This window comes from Pelophylax lessonae (assembly GCF_965119305.1).
Source record: "Pelophylax lessonae genome assembly, chromosome: 9".
In the NCBI taxonomy this organism is placed as follows: Eukaryota; Metazoa; Chordata; class Amphibia; order Anura; family Ranidae; genus Pelophylax; species Pelophylax lessonae.
The window spans coordinates 259,324,164-259,336,804 of NC_138776.1; the positions used below are offsets into that span (position 1 = coordinate 259,324,164).

Sequence of the window (12,641 nt, forward strand, 5' to 3'; positions counted from 1 at the left end):
CTCTCCTTTTAGCAGATCAATGACCTCTGCACTTTGTACATTCCTTCTTGCTGACCTCTGCTTTCTGTTCTCTGTGCATTACTTACTCCTGACCCCTGCACTCTGTGCATTACTTACTCATGACCCCTGCACTCTGTGCATTACTTACTCCTGACCCCTGCACTCTGTGCATTACTTACTCCTGACCCCTGCACTGTGTGCATTTCTTCTTCCTGACCTCTGCTCTCTGTATGTTACTCCTGACCTCTGCTCTCTGTGTGTTACTTACTCCTGACCTCTGCTCTCTGTGTGTGTTACTTATTGCTGACCCCTGCACTCTGTGCATTACCTTCTCCTGACTTCTGCATCCTGTTTGTTAGTTATGACTGACACCTGCACTTTGTGCGTTACTCCCTCTGGACCCCTACTCTGCACGTGTTGCTTGATATTGACCTCTGCAATCTGTGCAGACTTCATTCCTGACCTCTTCTGTCTGTACGTTACACACCCCTGACACCTGAACTCTGTGCTTTACATACTCCTGACCCCTGCACTCTGTGTAATACATACTCCCGCACTCTTGTGTAATACACTAGCCTGATTCCTTCACTCTATGTGATACACACTCCTGACCCCTGCACTCTGTGCTTTACACACTCCTCACCTCAAAACACATTTGTTATGACTGACACCTGCACTTTGTGCATTACTTACTCCAGACCCCTGCTCTGCATGTGTTATTTGATATTGACACTGTGCAGAATTCATTCTTTAGCTCTGCACTCTGTACATTGCACACCCGACCCCTGCGCCTCGTACAGTATACTCCCCTTACTCCTGTACTCTAAGTGTTACACACACCTGACTCCTGCACTCTGTACGTTACACACCCCTGTCACCTGAACTCTGTACATTACATACTACTGACCCCTGCACTCTGTGTGATGCACACACCTGACTTCTGTATTCAGTGCTTTACATACTCCTGACCCCTGTACTCGGTGTAATACATACTCCTGCACTCTTTGTAATACACTTGCCTGACTCCTGCACGCTATGTGATACACACTCCTGACCCCTGCACTCTATGCGATACACACTCCTGACTCCTGGACTCTGTGCTTTACACACTCCTGACCTCAAAACACATATGTTACGACTGACACCTGCACTTTGTGCATTACTTACTCCAGACCCCTGCGCTGCATGTGTTATTTGATATTAACCTGTGCAGTTGACCTGCACTCTGTACATTGCACAACCCTGACCCCTGCGCCCTGTACGGTATACACCCCTTACTCCTGCTTTCCATGTGATACACACACCTGACTCCTGCACTCGGTGCTTTACATACTCCTGACTCCTGCACTCTATGCTACACACCCATGACACCTGAACTCTGTACATTACATACTCTTGATACCTGAACTCTATATTTTACACACACACCTGACTTCTGTACTCAGTGCTTTACATACTCCTGACCCCTGAACTCTGTGTAATACATACTCCTGCACTCTTGTGTAATACACTAGCCTGACTCCTGCACTCTGTGTGATACACACTTCTGACCTCTGCACTATATGAGATACACACACCTGACTCCTGCACTTGGTGCTTTATATACTCCTGACCACAACTCTCTGTATGTTACACACCCTTGACACCTGAACTGTATGTGTTACACACTCCTGACCCCTGAACTCTGCTCCCGAATTGTTAGTTATGACTGACAACTGCACTTTGTCTGTTACTCCCTCTGGACCCTGCTCTGCATGTGTTGCTTGATATTGACCTCTTCAATCTGTGCAGAATTCATTCCTGAGCTCTTCACTCTGTACGTTACACACCCCTGACACTTGAACTCTGTACGTTACACACCCCTGACACCTAAACTCTGTACGTTATACACCCCTGACACCTGAACTCTGTACGTTATACACCCTTGACCTCTTCACTCTGTACGTTACACACCCCTGACAACTGAACTCTGTACGTTATACACCCCTGACACCTGAACTTTGTATGTTATGCAACCCTGACAGCTGAACTCTGCATGTTATACACCCCTGACAGCTGAACTCTGCACGTTATACACCCCTGACACCTGAACTCTGTACGTTATACACCCCTGACACCTGAACTCTGTACGTTATACACCCCTGACACCTGAACTCTGTACGTTATACACCCCTGACACCTGAACTCTGTACGTTATACGCCCCCTGACACCTGAACTTTGTACGTTATACACCCCTGACACCTTAACTCTGTACGTTACACACCCCTGACACCTGAACTCTGTACGTTATACACCCCTGACACCTGAACTCTGTGCGTTATACACCCCTGACACCTGAACTCGGTACGTTACACACTGCTGACACCTGAACTCGGTACGTTACACACCCCTGACACCTGAACTCGGTACGTTACACACCCCTGACACCTGAACTCGGTACGTTACACACCCCTGACACCTGAACTCGGTATGTTACACACTCCTTACACCTGCACTCTGTGTGCTACACACTCCTGATTCCTACACTCTGTGTGCTACACACTCCTGACCCCTGCACTCTATGTGATACATATTCCTGCACTCTGTGTATTACACACTCCTGACTCCTAACCTCAACACTTTATACATTACACACGCCTGACACCTAAACTCTGTGAATTATAAACTCCTGACCCCTGCACTCTGTACCCTAACGTCTTCTGACCTCCAGTGACAAGCTGTGAGGAAAAGAATTGCATCATCACGTCCATCAAATCCCAAAAATCAGGAGCTTTATCCCTTATTCTATATACTGTAGGGATGTTCATTCCTTCTGCTGCCATGACTAGAACTTGTACCCAACCTCCCGACTGTCTGAGAAAGAGGAACACTTTTTAATATGGATGAATGAAAGGTGTATTGTGGTAAAATAGTGCAATTATTTTTGGAGGTCAGTACATCCGACCACAGAAAGGGACAACAGGGAAAGAACAGGAACTAACAGATATGATTTCAAATGAAGGATGGTTGGAAACTGAGCTTGAACTGATGTTCAGTCTTGTCCCTTTGTATATTCAGGATGTATCCAGTCTATAAACCAGAGGCTGTGGATGGACAGTTGGATAAATAGTTCTATATTTAGGATGTATCCGGTCTATAAACCAGAGGCTCTGGATGGACAGTTGGATAAATGGTTCTATATTTAGGATGTATCCGGTCTATAAACCAGAAGCTCTGGATGGACAGTTGGATAAATGGTTCTATATTTAGGATGTATCCGGTCTATAAACCAGAGGCTCTGGATGGACAGTTGGATAAATGGTTCTATATTTAGGATGTCTCCAGTCTATAAACCAGAGGCTCTGGATGGACAGTTGGATAAATGGTTCTATATTTAGGATGTCTCCAGTCTATAAACCAGAGGCTCTGGATGGACAGTTGGATAAATGGTTCTATATTTAGGATGTATCCGGTCTATAAACCAGAGGCTCTGGATGGACAGTTGGATAAATGGTTCTATATTTAGGATGGATCTGGTCTATAAACCAGAGGCTCTGGGTGGACAGTTGGATAAATGGTTCTATATTTAGGATGTATCTGGTCTATAAACCAGAGGCTCTGGGTGGACAGTTGGATAAATGGTTCTATATTTAGGATATATCCGGTCTATGAATCAGAGGCTCTGGATGGACAGTTGGATAAATGAAGGAGGATGAACACAACAGGAGGTTACTGGGTGTAAATATAAAATAATTTCTTCATACCTCCTCTTCTGCTGATTGCAGGAATAGATCTACTCCCCCCTCCCCTCAATCTCCCCGCAATCAATGAACGTCCAATTTATAGATGACGTCACTTCCTGTCTCTGCGTTTCACGGTCTATAAGGGAGAACTCTACCTTGTGGTGAAAATACAAACTGCAGCCTGTTTTTTTAACACTTATATATATATAATGAAAATAATTTGGGTATTTTGTTTTGAAAAACATATATCCCTACATCCTCAAATTATTATTTGAATAAGATGGAAATAGTGCTTGGCAAAAAGTCTTTAAAACTTAAAGTGCAAATAAAGGCATTATTTTCCACATGATATGGAATAGTGTCCCATCATTGGTATCAGTGGGAGGAATAGTGTCCCATCATTGGTGTCAGTGGGAGGAATAGTGTCCCATCATTGGTGTCAGTGGGAGGAATAGTGTCCCATCATTGGTGTCAGTGGAAGGAATACTGCCCCATCATTGGTATCAATGGGAGGAATAGTGCCCCATCATTGGTATCAGTGGGAGGAATAGTGCCCCATCATTGGTGTCAGAGGGAGGAATAGTGCCCCATCATTGGTATCAGTGGGAGGAATATTGCCCCGTCATTGGTATCAGTGGGAGGAAAGTGCCCCATCATTGGTATCAATGGGAGGAATAGTGTCCCATCATTGGTATCAGTGGGAGGAATAGTGCCCCATCATTGGTGTCAGTGGGAGGAATAGTGCCCCATCATTGGTATCAGTGGAAGGAATAGTGCCCCATCATTGGTATCAGTGGGAGGAATAGTGCTCCATCATTGGTATCAGTGGGGAGGAATAATGTCCCATCATTGGTGTCAGTGGGAGGAATAGTGTCCCATCATTGGTGTCAGTGGGAGGAATAGTGCCCATCATTGGTATCAGTGGGAGGAATAGTGTCCCATCATTGGTGTCAGTGGGAGGAATAGTGCCCCATCATTGGTATCAGTGGGAGGAATAGTGCCCCATCATTGGTATCAGTGGGAGGAATAGTGCCCCATCATTGGTGTCAGTGGTAGGAATAGTGCTCCATCATTGGTATCAGTGGGAGGAATAGTGCCCCATCATTGGTATCAGTGGGAGGAATAGTGCCCCATCATTGGTGTCAGTGGGAGGAATAGTGCCCCATCATTGGTGTCTGTAGGAGGAATAGTGCCCCATCATTGGTATCAGTGGGAGGAATAGTGCCCCATCATTGGTGTCTGTAGGAGGAATAGCGCCCCATCATTGGTATCAGTGGGAGGAATAGTGCCCCATCATTGGTGTCAGTGGAAGGAATAGTGCCCCATCATTGATATCAGTGGGAGGAATAGTGCCCCATCATTGGTGTCTGTAGGAGGAATAGTGCCCGATCATTGGTATCATTGGGAAGAATAGTGCCCCATCATTGGTGTCAGTGGGAGGAATAGTGCCCCATCATTGGTGTCAGAGGGAGGAATAGTGTCCCACCATTGGTGTCAGTGGGAGGAATAGTGTTCCAACATTTATATCAGTGGGAGGATTGGTAAACCATCGTTGGTGTCAGTGGCAGTAATAGTGCTCCATCATTGGTGCCAGTGGGAGGAATGATGCCTTGTATCAGTGGGAGGAATAGTGCCCCAAGGGCCAGATAAAGGCAACCAAAGGCCTGCATGTGACCTACAAGCCGCATTTTGGAGATCACTGCATTGGGGGGATTTTCTTTCACTTCCTTTCCCATAGCCAGAGAAGAAATGGGAAAAATGAAGGGAAATCTCTGTCCCATGTCAGTGACAATCTGAGATTTCCTTCCTAAGAAGTAATACCGGAAGCCCACTTAATGGCCAAACCTTCTCATTCCACTGTAGTGTAGTCATTCTCACTTGCGGCTTCTTTCCATCTGAGAAAGGTCATGGAATAATCCTCTCCTCTTGGCGGTATCCAACTGAGCCAATTTTTTTTTTTGAGAAATCAGGAGCTACCAGGACAGGATGTTGGCACAATGGTGGACAGGCCTTTGAGCATCCACATTCCACTCGAATATGACCAACTTATGACTTCCGATTGGTCAGTGTAGTCGCCAAGGTGGCTAAAATGGGGACAAACCATCTGTAATTCCCTACAATGCCTAGAAATACACATGCATGCTTTTTAGTGAGAGGAGGGGCCAGGACTGTTTAGTCGCTAGCTTGCCTATTTGTATTTCTACCATCCCTCTTCCCATAATATACCTGTAGGCGGGTGCAGTTTATTTTCTCCACTGCAGGTGGTGCTCAACTGCAGCAGCTCTGAACCTGGAGAGGGAGTCAGGAGGAACCTGGTTCCTCCGTGGTTTCCTAAATCAATGGGGAAGCGATGTGGTTGGATGCTGTTGCCCCATGGGACTCTGGCAGCCATCTTGGACTGGGCAATGCCTATTTAAGGCCCTGCCACCCTGGTTTGTTACGCTTTATGGAAATGTGTAATGCAGGGAAAGGTACCCTGTCTATTAGGGACAGTACTAGAGGTAGGGAAAGGCTCCTGACGAGGAGGGAAAGCATAGGGTTGCATCTTTTCTGGAAATCCTCCCTATTGGGCACGAGGCTGCCAGGCCATTTTCTGCGCCACACTACAGACATTGCCATTCTGGCTGGAACCAGCTCTGTTCCCATTGCTGTAACCATGAGTGAACCTGGTTGAGCAGTCTTTCCACCAGGATTGTTGTTAACTGTTGCTACATTGCTTCAATACAAGTTTATTTTTTCACTGGACAAGTTCTTTTTTTCACTGGCCCAGAGGATGGCTGTCTGAGTTGAGAAAAATGTTTGCATAGGGAGTAGTTGAAGAATTGGTTGCCTCCATACCCATCAGTACTTTGAGGTTCTGCCATGATTTCCAGAAGCTTAAATATTTGATGTCTTTCCCATATCCTAGGTGGATGAGCTCCTTAAAAGACTATTCCTAGCCCAGTAGGTCACCACTGTGGACCTTGCAAACGATTGTTGGCAGATACCTCTAACCAAGTCCATCCAGGAGAAAACACCTTTCTTCACCCCAGGGGGACGCTTCCCAGTACAAAAGAATGCCTTTTGGCCTTCAGACTGCTCCAGCTATGTGTTAACGGGCAATAGATAGGACGTTACAAGTCAAACGCCATCAGCAATACAACTCAGTGTATATAGATGATATTTTCATTTTTATTACATATACACAATATTACCAAAAGTATTGGGACGCCTGCCTTTACACGCACATGAACTTTGATGGCATCCCAGTCTTAGTCCGTAGGGTTCAATATTGAGTTGGCCCACCCTTTGCAGCTATAACAGCTTCAACTCTTCTGGGAAGGCCGTCCACAAGGTTTAGGAGTGTGTCTATGGGAGTGTTTCACCATTCTTCCAGAAGGTCTCCGCTCAAATTCATCCCTTAGGTGTTCTATAGCTGCAAAGGGTGGGCAAACTCAATATTGAACCCTATGGACTAAGACTGGGATGCTATTACAGTTCAAGTGCGTGTAAAGGCAGGCGTCCCAATACTGTTGGTAATATAGTGTATCTGGAAATGGACCTTCTGGACACTCTAAAACTGGACCTTCTGAAATCTCTGGAGCTGGATCTTCTGGACTTTTTGAAACTGGACCTTCTGAAATAATTCATCCCAAAGGTTGTTCTATGGGATTAAGGTCAGGCCTCTGTGCAGGTCAGTCAAGTTCCTCCACCCCAAACTCGCTCATCCATGTCTTTATGGACCTTGCTTTGTGCGCTGGTGTGCAGTCATGTTGGAACAGGAAGGGGACATCCCTAAACTGTTCCCACAAAGTTGGGAGCATGAAATTGTCCAAAATGTCTTGGTATGCTGACGCCTTAAGAGTTCCCTTCACTGGACCTAAGGGGCCAAGCCCAACCCCTGAAAAACAGCCCCCCACCATAATCCCCCCTCCACCAAATTATTTGGACCCATGCACAAAGCAAGTACAGTGAGCAAAGCAAAGACATAGATAAGTGAGTTTGGGGTGGAGGAACTTAACTGGCCATCCCCAAACTGTTCCCACAAAGTTGGGAGCATGAAATTGTCCAAAATGTCTTGGTATGCTGACGCCTTAAGAGTTCCCTTCACTGGAACTAAGGGGACAAGCCCAGCCCCTGAAAAACAACCCCACACCATAATCCCCCCTCCACCAAATGATTTGGACCGGTACACAAAGCAAGGTCCATAAAGACATGGATGAGGGAGTTTGGGGTAAAGGAACTTGACTGGCCTGCACAGAGTCCTGACTTCAACCCGATAGAACACCTTTTCGGATGAATTAGAGCGGAGACTGTGAGCCAGGCCCTCTCATCCAACATCAATGCCTGACCTCACAAATGCACTTCTGGAAGAATGGTCAAACATTCCCATAGACACTCCTAAACCTTGTGGACAGCCTTCCCAGAAGAGTTGAAGCTGTTATAGCTGCAAAGGGTGGGCCAACTCAATATTGAACCCTACGGACTAAGACTGAGATGCCATTAAAGTTCATGTGCGTGTAAAGCAAGCGTCCCAATACTTTTGGTAATATAGTGTATATCCTAGCAAATCAATGGCTGCTCATTCAACGGGAACTTCAGTTATACGTAGGGGCAACAATGGACTGTGGAAGTGAGACACCAGAGTTGTTAACTGGCAGATGGGACGGGATGTACAATATTTTTTTAATTCAACCCTGGTCAGTAGAACTGGCCAATAATATGTACCTCGATTTTCTCAGTCCCCCAAATAATTATGTGCCAAATCTAGTATCAATCCGTAAAGCTGAGGCACCAACAGTTGCTCAACAACGTCTTCCCGAACCTTGGTGGCCCAATAAAGTAGGTCCTCGCTGACTGCAAAATAATAAGGCCATCGCTTGTTTGCACCCAAATCCTTGGGGAACCCCATTATAACCCCAACCTGTTCTCATGTCCATACCTAAGTAGGGCCATGCCAAAAGCCCCCTTGGACACATCAAAGTAAGGGAGGGCAGGACTAGAGGTGGTCTCATCAATGTCCTCCACACAAGCATGACCTTTAAAGGAAAAAACCCTTCTCCCTAGAAAGAAGCTTGGATTCAGGTTCATTTTTTAATTAATCTTTTTATGTACTTATGAATTTTAATGTACAATTATTCTTATTTTTTTTTTTTTTTTAGTTTCTGTGTGCAACATAATTGCAAAACGTACTATCAAAGTATTCAAAAATGTAAGCTGCAGTCTGCATTTTCTCCACAAGATGGCGATCTCACTAATTGTCGGTGGAACGCAAAGACAGGAAGTGATACCAAACAAAGACAGGAAGATCCTGGGGAGGAAAGCTGGGGGGCATCTGAGGGAGACATTCCTGCCTGCATCTGAGGAGGTAATAAGATTTATATTTACCCCCCCCCCATTCATGTCCATTCTCTTCCTCCATAGTCACTGTGACGTCTTTTATCTGAACTGTCATATGTGCACCTATACATCCTAAATATAGAACCATTTATCCGACTGTCCATCCAGAGCCTCTGGTTTATAGACCGGATACATCCTAAATATAGAACCATTTATCCGACTGTCCATCCAGAGCCTCTGGTTTATAGACCAGATACATCCTAAATATAGAACCATTTATCCAACTGTCCATCCAGAGCCTCTGGTTTATAGACCGGATACATCCTAAATATAGAACCATTTATCCAACTGTCCATCCAGAGCCTCTGGTTTATAGACCGCATACATCCTAAATATAGAACCATTTATCCGACTGTCCATCCAGAACCTCTGGTTTATAGACCGGATACATCCTAAATATAGAACCATTTATCCAACTGTCCATCCGGAGCCTCTGGTTTATAGACCGGATACATCCTAAATATAGAACCATTTATCCAACTGTCCATCCGGAGCCTCTGGTTTATAGACCAGATACATCCTAAATATAGAACCATTTATCCAACTGTCCATCCAGAGCCTCTGGTTTATAGACCAGATACATTTATCCAACTGTCCATCCAGAGCCTCTGGGTTATAGACCAGATACTAAATATAGAACCATTTATCCAACTGTCCATCCAGAGCCTCTGGTTTATAGACCAGATACATCCTAAATATAGAACCATTTATCCAACTGTCCATCCGGAGCCTCTGGTTTATAGACCGGATACATCCTAAATATAGAACCATTTATCCAACTGTCCATCCGGAGCCTCTGGTTTATAGACCGGATACATTCTAAATATAGAACCATTTATCCAACTGTCCATCCAGAGCCTCTGGTTTATAGACCAGATACATTTATCCAACTGTCCATCCAGAGCCTCTGGGTTATAGACCAGATACATCCTAAATATAGAACCATTTATCCAACTGTCCATCCAGAGCCTCTGGGTTATAGACCAGATACATCCTAAATATAGAACCATTTATCCAACTGTCCATCCGGAGCCTCTGGTTTATAGACAGGATACATCCTAAATATAGAACCATTTATCCAACTGTCCATCCGGAGCCTCTGGTTTATAGACCGGATACATTCTAAATATAGAACCATTTATCCAACTGTCCATCCAGAGCCTCCGGTTTATAGACCAGATACATTCTAAATATAGAACCATTTATCCAACTGTCCATCCAGAGCCTCTGGTTTATAGACCAGATACATTTATCCAACTGTCCATCCAGAGCCTCTGGTTTATAGACCGGATACATCCTAAATATAGAACCATTTATCCAACTGTCCATCCAGAGCCTCTGGTTTATAGATGGGATACATCCTAAATATAGAACCATTTATCCAACTGTCCATCCAGAGCCTCTGGTTTATAGACCGGATACATCCTAAATATAGAACCATTTATCCAACTGTACATCCAGAGCCTCTGGTTTATAGACCAGATACATCCTATATATAGAACCATTTATCCAACTGTCCATCCAGAGCCTCTGGTTTATAGACCGGATACATCCTAAATATAGAACCATTTATCCAACTGTCCATCCAGAGCCTCTGGTTTATAGACCGGATACATCCTAAATATAGAACCATTTATCCAACTGTTCATCCAGAGCCCCTGGTTTATAGACCGGATACATCCTAAATATAGAACCATTTATCCAACTGTCCATCCAGAGCCTCTGGTTTATAGACCGGATACATCCTAAATATAGAGCCATTTATCCAACTGTTCACCTAGAGCCTCGGTTGCGTAACTGGAAGTGGTGAGGCAGGAAGTAGGTTGTACCCTTTGCAGGTAGAAGGTGAAGAAGGCAGACCTGAAGATAAGTATTCAGGACCAGATCGGAGGTCATACACTGAAGATCAAGCAGACGAGGTGGCACAAGCGTAGTCATGGTTGAGCTGAGGTCATGCACAGGAGCCAGATGTGAGGAGAAGAGAGTAGTTAGGAGGGCTGGTCAGAGGAGGCAGAGTAAAGCCTCGTACACACGCAACGAATTTCCGCCGACCGGTCGTCCGTCTTTTGTCCAGAGTGGTGTCTGTTGGTTGGAATGTGCTCTAGACTGCACACGAATCTTCCCATACGACAGAATTCTACTTCAGAAGTGATGTCATGTGTTAGTTTGCTTTCTTTGTGTTCTTTCATCTCTGAGCATGCCCAGACTTGCTCATAAGATTTTTCCCCATCGAAATCTGTACTAATGATATGAAAATCGGACGTTGTGTTGACGGACGACAAAAATTATATAGCCTGCACTCCAGAATTTTTTCGGGCCGAAGAGTCGGTTGTCGGAAACATCATACTAACAAGCCGAAAATCAGCAGAACGGTCGTCGGATGAAAATTCCCGACCGAATTTCCACTCGTGTGTACGGGGCTTTATGCCGAGGCCAGAACCAGAAATCAGGCAGAAGACGGGTCCAGAAGCAAACCGGTTGGGTTGGTAACGGGAAGTCCAAGGAACAGAGGAAAAAATACTGGAGAGCCGAAGATCAACCAGCAATCTCTGAAGGCCGCTGTCTTCCTTATAAAGGACTTTTAGGGCCAGTCTTGGATGAGGGTGTGCGCCAGTGGGCATCGATGTGTCGGCATTTTGGTGTGGGGGTTTTCCCTCAAAATCCATACCAGACCTAAGGGCCTGATATGGACTTTGTGGGGGCGGACCCCACGCCTTTTTTTAAATTTATTTTGGCCTGGTATGGTTTGGAGGGGGGACACCACGCAATTTCTTTTCACATTGTTATATTGCTGGCAGTGTTTTTTTTGTTTCATTCAGCTGCCAGCGGGGAAGCCCTCTGATGGCTGATGGCCCATCCGTTGGCGTTCCAGCCCACTCCTTAGCAACCACTATTCCCATCGAGCTCCCTGGAAATTCGATTGTTTGGCGAGCACCTGAAAGGGCGCTGTTTCGAGGCGAAACCAATGCTCGGCCTGAACGGTTCGCCCATCTCTAGTACACAATACATGCAGTGTCCAGTGACCCTAATAGAACGGGGCTCACAATATAGAGATTTCTGGCCAATGTGTACGCGAACAATGTCTACATATCCTCCATCATACATGGTCAATGTTACTTAGTAAATAAAGTTGTCCCAATCCAATATTCACCAGGTAATACTTCTCTATAAAGCTCAACTTGAAACGTGATTTCTACTCATATCCTGTTCTACTTAACCACATAAGCCCCGGAGGATTTGGCTGCTCAATGACCAGGCCCTATTTTGCGATTCGGCACTGCGTGATTTTAACGGACAATTGCGCGGTCGTGCGACGCTGTACCTTAACGAAATTTACGTCCTTTTTTTTCCACAAACAGAGCTTTCTTTTGGTGGTATTTGATCACCTGTGCGATTTTTACTTTTTGCGCTATAAACAAAAAAAGAGCGACAATTTTGCAAAAATAATATTTTTCACATTTTTTTACATGAAATTCCCCCCCACAAAAAAATGTAAAAATCAAAATTTTTTAACATTTTTGGCCAATTTGTTTTCTGCT

At 45.1% G+C, this 12,641-nt stretch overlaps 1 protein-coding gene across 1 annotated transcript in view; it reads left to right on the forward strand.

Annotated features, from left to right (window-relative positions):
* Window positions 1–12,641, forward strand: part of LOC309564412 (uncharacterized protein) — a 1,531,146-nt gene that overhangs the window by 555,296 nt on the left and 963,209 nt on the right.